The 10,848-nt window shown below is 41.0% G+C and overlaps 1 long non-coding RNA gene across 1 annotated transcript; it reads right to left on the bottom strand.

Annotated features, from left to right (window-relative positions):
* Positions 1–1,503: 1,503 nt before the first annotated feature.
* On the bottom strand, positions 1,504–10,644 carry LOC144083819 (uncharacterized). The gene is made up of 3 exons (XR_013303638.1): positions 10,520–10,644; positions 9,017–9,112; positions 1,504–2,104 (listed from the first exon to the last, which is right to left on the bottom strand). It is a non-coding gene; the product is annotated as an uncharacterized LOC144083819 (long non-coding RNA).
* Between the last annotated feature and the right edge of the window lie 204 nt (positions 10,645–10,848).

Genomic DNA, 10,848 nt, shown 5'->3' with positions numbered 1-10,848 from the left:
AGAAGGGAAGAAAAGAGAAGAGAAATGAAGAGGAAGGCAAGGAAAAGGAAAAGAAGGGAAGAGAAAGAGAAAGAGTGGCCGCCTGGAAACAACTCAGAAACATCCAATAAGGGACGAAGAAAGTGTTTGGAAAGCGTGCAGCTTACAAACAACAACAACAACAACAACATATAGAATAGGGCTGAACGATTAAATCGCCTGAATCAAGATATTCAAGGCAAGTCACTCTAGTTGAATTCTGATGTTTAACCCTTTAAAGACCAAGTGAGATGTTAAAGCATGGGTTGCCATTGACGCCTGTCCAATCACTTCTGACTGGGAGGGGCGAATGAGCGTACAAAAATCCAACTTTTAGGTCACATCAGTTTTTATCGAGAAAAAATATATCATTCATGTACAAATATCATACATTTGACCATGTAGGGTTCATCAGTTGACGGCCTCAGACGTCCAATCCATTCTGACCATGAACATTTTTACATTTTATTATCCAAAAATATAACACTAACAACTCAATTTTCCAATTTACCTTTACTTAAATAACTGCATTTTTTCACGTCATTTTAAAATGCTCATTCTACCACCCCAGCTATTTCAGCATATTTCTGCATGAATTTCCGTTATGTTCCCCTTCCCGATAACTATTCCTCTATTTTATTTGCATGATAACAAACAGGAAGTGCTATTTTTCCCCCCGCTACTGTAGGTTAAAATCCCTCGCTGGTTGTAGTATCAAAATGGATGATCGTTAGTAATACTGCTTTCTAGTGAATAAATTAGCCACCTTTCATGTAAACATCAGATCATAAATGGGGCGCAACATTGAAGGGGAGGAGCCAAATAAATGGGTTTATCATCCTACGCCATCAAAAACCTGACAAGATCTTCTCTTATCTGCTCCTATTGTTGTTATTGTTCAATAAAGTTGCAGATGCATACTTGAGCTGCCCTTCGCTCGGTGATAAAGAACAATGCAGTAAAACTACGTCGTACAACATTTTTATTTCCGATCCGTCGTTTATTTTTAATGGGTTTAAACAGGCAAGTTTGCATTTTGAGTTGAGGACATCGAGTGTAGTACTGCGCCACAACGTAGGGGGCAGTATCGAGTTACATAGCAGCGTGATTCACGTTATTTGCAGTGTGAGGTTTCCAATTGTGGGCGGCCCGGAAGATCAGTGATTAGCGCGTTGGCCTCACAGTGGGGGATCTGGGTTCAAATCCAGGTCAGTCCACCTGTGTGGAGTTTGCGTGTGGGTTTCTTCCGGGTACTCCGGTTTCCTCCCACATTCCAAAGACATGCGTGGTAGGCTGATTGGACACTTTAAATTACCCCTAGCTAAGAGTGATTGGTTGTTTGTCTCCTGGTGCCCTGCGATTGGCTGGCCAGCAATTGCGCCCCGAAGTCAGCCGGGCTATGCTCCAGCACCCCCCGCGACCCTAGTGAGGATAAAGTGGTTCAGAAAATGAGATGTTTCCAATTTTATCAAAATAGCTCAGTTGTCGATTAATTGCGGCAAATCTAATAAATCTTATATTGATTTAAGTGTCAGTGATATTAGCATTAGCATTCAGGGTAACTGTTGAAAATGAGGAAAAACATGTCATAAAGACAACCAAAAAAGTTGAAACTGTAACCAAAGTGAAATGGAAAAAAATATATAGTAATGAAAGTTTCTTTTTAAATAAAAATTCCTTTCCCAAAACTCAAATCAAACAAACGTGACTTTGTTTTTGTTTGTTTTTTGCCAGGAACTCACTCCGACCCCAGTCAAAAACGGAGTGGGCGTCTATCGGCGTCCAATGAGCCGTCATCGGGATGACCCGCACGTTGACACGTTCTCCGGTCTCGGCGGTGTCAAAATCCGTCAACCATTAACGGCAAAAAAAATAACAAAGGTTGATCCAGTACCCACGAGAGCGTCCCGTCCTGGTTGCCAAAGAGCCCCTTGCGCACTGGAGCGCGCCTCAGAACATCCACCAGTGGAACCAGTTGGCCATTTGAACGTTTGCTCACACACCCAAAAAAAACAAAAAAAAACACAAATTTAGTTTCTACTTACCTCTGTGAAATTTGGTGGCCATTTTACTGAAGAAGTCCCACCTGAAAAGACAGAGAAAATCCACCATTTTGGTTACAAGACAACTATTTTCAAGACAAATTTTTCATCCGGGCGTCGCCAATTCTACTCGAAATAAGAATGTATCATCCAAAGCTAGTCTCATTGACCCACAGGAAATTTGGCATCATGAGCAGAGGCAGTCCGGGCTAATTTGGCATGTAGTGACAGTTTCCCGACGCTAGGGGGAAGGCAACCCCACCTCAGACAGTGTGTAGAGTGGAAATTTCTGATAGATTGCACCTTGGGCAATCGCCAAACTTTCCAAGAGCAAAAACTGGCCCTGAGCATATGCCAAACCTAGTGGGGGATTGGGGATTTTATGAGGGCCTCGCTGTAGTTCGATTCCCGCTTGTGTGGATTGCGTCAGCAAGGTCATTTAGCGTAAAACTTGCGCCAAATCTATCTTGAGGATGGATTGTATGGCTGCTCCGACTCCCGAGGGGACCAAAAGTGGCCATTTTCTGAACCATTTATCCTCACGAGGGGTGCTGGAGCCTATCCCGGCTAACTATGGGCCCACCCAAGCCAATCGCAGGGCACAATGAGATGGATAATCAATCATAGCTAAGGGCAATTTAAAGTGTAACCCTAGCATGAGTGTTTTGGGGACTTGGGAGGAAACCGGAGTACCCGGAGAAAACCCACAAAAATTCCACACGGGGAGGACCCAACTGGGATGGAACCCTCGACCCCGAATGGCGGCGCACGGAGCGGAAGAATGGCGGCGGCGGTCGCTCGGCTACACATGGCTACAGATGGCTACAGATTCAGGAACTAGCGCTCGAGTGGCGTTCCGCACCGTGAGCCGGACCTTAGCCTCGACCTGAACTCTCGGGCAGGAACTGAACGGACCCCCTCCCCCCCAGACTCCCCCCCCCATCATTTGCATTGATGCCATCAGCTAACAGTGGAGGATAATTTAGCTTGAGAGCAGATTAATCAAGTCATTATTTACAAGTGCAGACTTACCAATGGTTTGTAACATTTTCTTTCTGTTGGATTTATTTTATCATCTTATTTGTTTTAGGTATATATTTGACTTTTTGACATTTATTTTATGTATTTCAATTTTATTGTGATTTTTAAACCTATTATGTATATTAAATGTGCATTGACCTATTATTTTAGAAAGAGATGTTCTATTTATTTTGTTTCTACGCTGTTGTCAACGTAAACGAAAAAACTTTATTGACATTTCCCATCAGAACATTTTGTGTGCACTTTTCTTGCCTTTGAAACCGTTTTTTTTGCTTCCAGGAAGCATCGAAATTCCCCGCATTGCTTTTGTGTGTGTGTTTAAACGACTTTCATCCACTCACTCACTCACTCAGTCAAGCCGTCACGCTAGCGAGGGAGTGGCAGATTCCTGACGACAGCGAACGCCTCATAAAAGTCCCAGATAAGAGCGGGTCGTCGTCGTCGTCGAGATGCCACAAAAAGCCAATTAATCATGCAAATAGCGCGGCGGCCATCTTGTCAGAGAACCATTGGAGAGTCATGATTGCATCGCGGCCTTCCCGCAACGGCAGCGACTTTGATCCTCGATTTAATCAGCGAGTAGCCATTGATGGTCAATGGCCATGATACTAGAGAGAGCAGATAGATTGAAATATATGTTTTTTCTCTTTTTTTGTACTCCTCCCGATTCCTAAACATGACCCAACGCCGATCCCCGGTTCCGCCCGAGGCCAGCGTCGTCGTAGGCGCGCTCAGTCAACACCGGCAAGAGCGCGCTGATCGGAATCGGGCCCGAGAATTGAAAGTCACTGGGCTCTGTTTACTCTGAACAAAGTTTCTACGCGTGATTGACGACTTCCTGTTCTTTTCTTTTCCTAAATACAATTCCGTCTTTGAAGTATATGAATCACGACCATGAAAAGAGAATATCAATGGATGGCAATTTTATCAAGTGGTTCATATTTATGGGCAAACCAAATAAAGGAAGGTTAAAAAAAATGAACTACTATAATAAAGTCATATATTTTAATACTTGGAGAAAATAGTGACCATTCATTTATCTATTTTTTAAAGAGGCTAATCCATTATGAAATTGGCACGGAAAACTTAAATGAACTCGGTCACCTTTGACCTCATAATTGCATATAACCCCTTTGTTCGTTCTTGAGTTATTATCCATATCTTTCACCTCTACAGCGATGTGCGCTTTATTTTAAGTGTATATATCGGGCTAGTGACTATTTTTAGGCTCATTTCAAAGAAACAAAAATGATCATTTTTTCAATGTTATTTGATGATATTATCGCATTGACAAATATATAAATATGATTTTAAATGTAGCTTGAGATTGGCATACAGCAGCTGACGCTGTCGTAAATATACACTTTGCATATCGTGGTGTATTTGCGTTATAGGGCACAGTGGAGAACAGTACAGTATATACAATGATCCTTTGTTTTTGTTTTGGAGGCTCAACTCTTGCGCCCTCTAGTGGCGTGCACTGGAAATACTCTAGCAGTTAATCAGTCAGAAGACCGCTTTTTAAAAACGTTTTTTTCCAAAGACGTTAAGATGAGTCATTCATTTAGGTTATTTCTTTTTTTAATCAGTTTGAAAATAGATTCCTAAAATAGTATTTAAGATTGTACAATTGTTCTCATTGCTATAATGTTTAGGGGTTTTACCATTTTTCTAGGATTTGCTATTATCAACCATGATTGCATATTTTAAATGTTTTTATCATATTTAAAAAAAAAAAGACATGATCAGTATTAATTTGTTGACTACATAAGTTTTAAAATATAGGACATTCTATGACGTTACTATTATAATATTAATAGTTATGATCACAATCTGTTTATATGATTAAAGCGAGTCATCAATGTTTTTGCATTACTCATTTATTAAAAAAAAATTTGATTGTTGTGATTAACATTCTAAAGAAATGACGAAACATTGTCGTCCGATGTCGCCATATTTCTTTTTAGCTCGCAATGTTTGTCCAGAACATTCCATCCGTGGCGGGCGGCTAGCTAGCTTGATGCTAATGTGGCGCGTGCGTGCCGCTGCATTAATGAGGAGGCGACGACCTTTCTCCAAAAGAAAAAAAAAATAGTTACGGTCTAAGTCTTGCCTATTATGGGTGACTTTTTATTTTGCAAAACTGAAAAAAAATATTCTTCTCCCCCAAAAAATACTCTCCTAAAATCACAGCTTCATCCCAAATCTACCACAAACTATTCTACTTTTTGCCTAGCAACAAAAAAAACGACTGAACATAATTCTGGGCCTCGCTAAAAATTTACGAGCAGAGCTTCGAGTTTTATTTTGCGCCGTAAAGTGTCCGATAGGCAGAAAAAAGAAGAAGAAAAAAAATACGGACGGTAGCCATGTCGACCTTTAGCGCGGAGATTATTCTTTGTGTCAGCCGTTGGTTTGACAAGACGCAGTAGCAGGTTATCTCAAGTAGCAGCCTAACCCACTCTTTGATTTTTTTATTTCATTTCCTTCTTTTCTTGTTCTGCACCAACAGTTAATATGTAACCTGGTGGCGGAGGAATCGCCACATTTCCTCACGTCATACGCAGATCGATGCTCGCTCGCATTCATTCGTACGTTCATCATCCATAACCGCTTATCGTTGACGATCGTAAAAAAAAAAATATATAACAATGTCAAAGCACCCCACCTTCGACGTCCAAACACGGGAATATATTCTATTATTTATGTTTAAATACAAACGTAGGTCTTCCTTTTATATATCACTTTATAAAAAACTCATTTTTGCCCCAATAGAAGAGTACAAATGTCGAACCTATAAACACCAATGTATAGTGCGCAAACCCTGAACCAGAAAAATAGAGACAACTAAAAATAAAATATTTCAAAATGTAAAGTTAGTCTTAATACTGTAGCACAAGGGTGTCAGACTCGGGTTGGTTCGCGGGCCGCTTTAACGTCAACTTGATTTCACGTGGGCCGGACCATTTTAGATATAATATTTAGTTTTTTTAAAATAAATGGAGTAAAATAACTGGATTAAAATCCCTGAATATTCAGTTTTTTATAGATCTAAAACGATGTTTAATTTAGCTTTTTTTAAATATATTTTTAGATTTTACGAAATGATTTTTGAACTAAAAACACAGAAAATTTGATTTAAAAAATGACAATTATTGATTTAAAAGGGGGAAATCAGGAAATTTAATATACATCTATACTCTTCATTTGAATTTAATCCTAAAACAGAAAGTCGGCACTCATGATTGACTTTCCGGGGCCACACAAAATGATGTGGCGGGCCAGATTTGGCCCCCGGGCCGCCACTTTGACACGTGCTGTAGCAGATCTCTTCCATTTGACATTTACAATTAAATTGTGGTTGGTTTGATTGCGGCAAGACGTCAGCGAATCATTTGACATCGGCGCCGAAATCCGACAATTGGCCGCAAATCCTTTCAGAAGCAAAACAGACACTATATTTCTTATAATTGTGAGCGCCCGTGTGAACTTTAGTCTTCGTGAATTGATTTTTGGGTATTTTTTGCGTGTTTATTCGAGGCGGCGACGGGACGATGAAGATCCTGGCACGGCGCCACCTAATGTGCAAGCGGCAGTTATCTATTATTTCACGAGTGAAGACAAACGGCTTCACACTCGGTGGACCGCGACGTCGGTCTCGTCCCGGCGAGATGCTTTCAAGCTCCGCCCACCCATTCGTCCGTCCATCCGTCCGTCCTCCTCACGTTCCGCGCTCTCATCACTCTAATCTAGTCAAGTGGTTGTTAATCTTTAATCTCTACACATTTAGCGACGCTGGCAAATACATTTTTCGGGGATGAGAAGATTTGAGGGTTGAGGAAGGGGTGTGTAAACTTTTCTTTTGGAGGCCCACTTTTCTAAAAAATGGATGCTTGACCCAATTTGGAAATGATGGATAGATTGGCTTTCGTGACATATTTTTAATTGATAAATATTTTTGATTAAAACTATTTTACACAAATTACAAAAATCAAAATTCAAAAATATTGTTTTTCCTTTTTTCTTCAATAAAAAATAGAAACTTTTGGGGGGGGGAAATTCTAAATAAATAAAAATAATCATTTTTTTTAGTGTTTTTTTTTTTCATTTTTCTTTATTTTAAATAAAGAAAAATGAAAAAAAGTTACTTTTTATTTATTGAGAATTTGTTCCCCAAAGTAATATTATTTTTTATTGAAGAAAAAATGAAAAACAATATTTAAAAAAAAAATCAGGACATTCCTGTGTGGTTTACGTGTTCTAGGTACTAGTATAGTCTTCACGAATATCTATATCTTTAAAAAGCAAATTGGTTGTGCGTGTTAAAATCAGGTGGCCACCACATAAGACTTTGCGCATTGGACACCCCCCGCTGACCCCGCTTCCCCCCACCACCACCGGCACCATCCATCAACCCGCTACCTTTCCTCCAGTGGACTCTGTCCATCAGTCTCCACGCTTCTCTGCTCATCCCGAAAATGAATTCACATGCACATCTCTGAATGGCCCACCAGCACATTAAGCACCCCCCCCCCCAACACACACACACACACACACACGAGGCAACCTGATGGAAAAAAAATGTCCCTCCGAAGCTCAACGGCAAAACATCAGTTTGACCTTTCACTCCACTTTACGTTCCCACAATCATCGCCTACTTCTTTCCAACATTTTTCTCAGGCATTAAATAACAGTATAAATTGATTTTACAGTAAGAAATGTCATGTGGCTTTTCAACAATGTCCTATTTTATCTGCTCCTAGTGGGGTAGAGTTCTGGGATTTTTTTTTGATTTTTTAAAAATTTGTTAGCAATGAGAAGGTTATATTTGAAGGACACAAGGAAATAGCGAATAGCTAACTTCCTGAGCAATTGCGAGAATAACTTTTTGAGACTTTTTTGTGGGTTTACTCGGGGTGGACATGCCTCCCAAGTTTTATGTTACTAGATCAAACAGGCCCCGGGGGCTGAATTTTTTAAATTTGTTAGTAAAGAGAAGGTTATCCTTGAAGGACACAAAAAATGGCAAATAGTTAACTTCCTAAGAAATTGTGGCTATGGTTTCTTGAGACTTTTTTGTGGGTCTACTCAAGACGGACATGTTTACCAATTTTTTTGTTACTAGATCAAACAGGCCCTGGGGGCTGAATTTTTTAAATTTGTTAGCAAAGAGAAGGTTATCCTTGAAGGACACAAAAAATGGCGAACAGCTAACTTCCTGAAAAATTGTGGCTACTATGGTTTCTTGACTTTTTTGTGGGTCTACTCATGGTGGACATGCCTCCCAAACTTTTTGTAACTAAATCAAACAGGCCCCAGGCCCTCGGTTTTTCAAATTTGCTAGCAATGAGAAGGTTATCCTTGAAGGACACAAGGAAATAGCAAATAGCTAACTTCCTGAGCAATTGTGGCTATGACTTCTTGAGGCTTTTTTGTGGGTCTACTCAAGATGGACATGCTTACCAAATTTTATGTCACTAAGTCAAACAGGCCCCAGGGGCTGAATTTTTCAAACTTGTTAGCAAAGAGAAGGTTATCCTTGAAGGACACAAGAAAATGGCAAATAGCTCATTGAGCAATCATGGGCATGGCTTCTTCAGCCTTTTTGGTGGGGATATGCCTCTCAAATTTTATGTCACTAAATCAAACAGGCCTCAGGGGCTGATTTGTTTTTTTTTAACTACACAATACTGTGGTGTCCATGTCTTTTTCTTAACCTGTCATTTGTTGCCATGGGTTGATAGGGAGGACTTATTGGACGGGGGGTGAGGTTACGCAACACTGGCTGCTTTGTGGAGGACAGAGAAACTATAATTGGGGGCCATTAGGCAGCTTAGCCGGCCGGGGCCAATCATGCACATCTAGTTTGTAGATTTGGAATGACTGAGCGCTACCTGCGCCAGCGACTGACTTACCCCTCGGTGACCCTCAGGCTCGGCGCGTAGAAAGCGTAGAAACAGTCTCGTGTCCTTTGTTTTTTGGAAGAAACCTTGACTCCAGTCAGGGACAGACTGAAAAGCAATCAAATAAAAGAAAAAAAAAAGTCACTTTTACGGCACTCTCAGGGCAATCGCTCACCTGTCTGATAACACCTGTGACGATGCATTGTTGTGCTTGACTAACAAAGAAATACAAGTCTAGAATAGAAATATAAAAAAAACTGCTAATTCACAGCTTTGATACTTTAGCTTTTCAATAAAAATGAATTAAAATTTTAATGAAATGGTTCCATTAATTAGCACCTGCCTTTTCGGATTTTATTAAAAAAAAAAACAAGGAAATATTCAGTTATTCCAAAAAGAAAATGATCAGCAAGTATTTGCCAAGTCTTTTAGTACCCTTGACAATAAAAACGTCATTCTTTTGCTATGAATCGAAATGAGTTTGTCACTCGTGAGCGTCCAATCCACTTGAACTGGAAAGACTGGCTACAAGTGAGGATGAATTCACACTCTGCCGACCCTCCATCTTCAAATGGATTGAACGCCAAACCCTGTCAATGGGACCTAACGAGTCAAGATGCTCAATTTTAGGTTTGAAGAAAGTCAAAATAGTCTTAGCGGTGGATTAGACAAGTGATCGCGAGCCTTCCAAAAGACAAATCTGAGTTGGACACCCCACGTTATACAAGAACAGAGTTCAAAGTTCCCAAAAAAAGCTTCCTTTCATGAAACCGCCATCATTTTATGGCTAGCGACGATAGCAGAGGCAACGCACGGCATACTACATACGTGTCGAGATCCGAACAGTACATTCCATTAGATCACATCATCATGTTTGTTTTTTGTTTTTTTCCTTCTTTTCCTCCCCCCAGCCGTAATTTGTGTAAGTCAAGGAAACGAGAGCAACCTCATGTCCCCAAGTCAAACAATAAGGCTCGTTCGTTATCTACGTCGAAGCCTTTATGGAGCGTTTCCTCGTAATCGCGTGGCCTCGTCACCCCGCCGCCGTCAAGGAGAAAAATTGTCGCCTTATCGTAATCACATGATTTAGTACAAGTACTCGCACCTCACACTACGAAATGCTAAAACCCATCGACTTGACCTCATATTTTTTTTGTTTCTTCCCCAAACGAGATGACGAATTTTCATCCCCTAGCTTCTGATTTGAATTAACGACCCAAATGTCTCGTTTTGGACGACACCGCTTATCTCCCGTCCTATCGCGACGCGGCGGACAGGCGTGTGATGTTGTGCAATAAGGCCATAAAGCTTTACGACACGAGCGGGGCTTCGACCTGGCGACCTATCGCTGATTGGTGGAAATCCACTTGGGAATGACGGGGACTTTTCATTTCTCTTTTTTTGTCATTTGATCTCAAGTGTGGGGAAGGAACGCCCTCCCGTCTTTTTCGCTTCCTTCCTAATCTGCGGAAAGCCTCCATTAATGTGCCTAATGGCATGTGAGTGATACCGCACCTGAACGAAACTGCAGGGGGTGACTGAGCGCTGCGCACATTTGCTCCACGGTGCGGCCAGGCAAACCCAGTAGGGAGGGGGGCGTCGTTTATGAAGCGTGCCCGGCCCCCGCCGACTGGGTGTCCTACACACAAGGACAAAAAAAGGGTTAGCCGGACACACAAACATGCTAATCGCGCCTATTATTTTCCTATGTGAGAAACTCAAATATGAGGGCTATATGGCTGATAAAAAAACAAAGCCGTCTATTAGCTAACTCGGACCCTACAGGCAACAATAAGTGCGCAATTAATGTGTACATCAGGGGCACTCAATACATGGATCGAGAT

The sequence above is a fragment of the Stigmatopora argus genome, chromosome 10, assembly GCF_051989625.1.
Source record: "Stigmatopora argus isolate UIUO_Sarg chromosome 10, RoL_Sarg_1.0, whole genome shotgun sequence".
Classification (NCBI taxonomy): Eukaryota; Metazoa; Chordata; class Actinopteri; order Syngnathiformes; family Syngnathidae; genus Stigmatopora; species Stigmatopora argus.
This window is presented reverse-complemented; position numbering and strand designations above follow the sequence as displayed.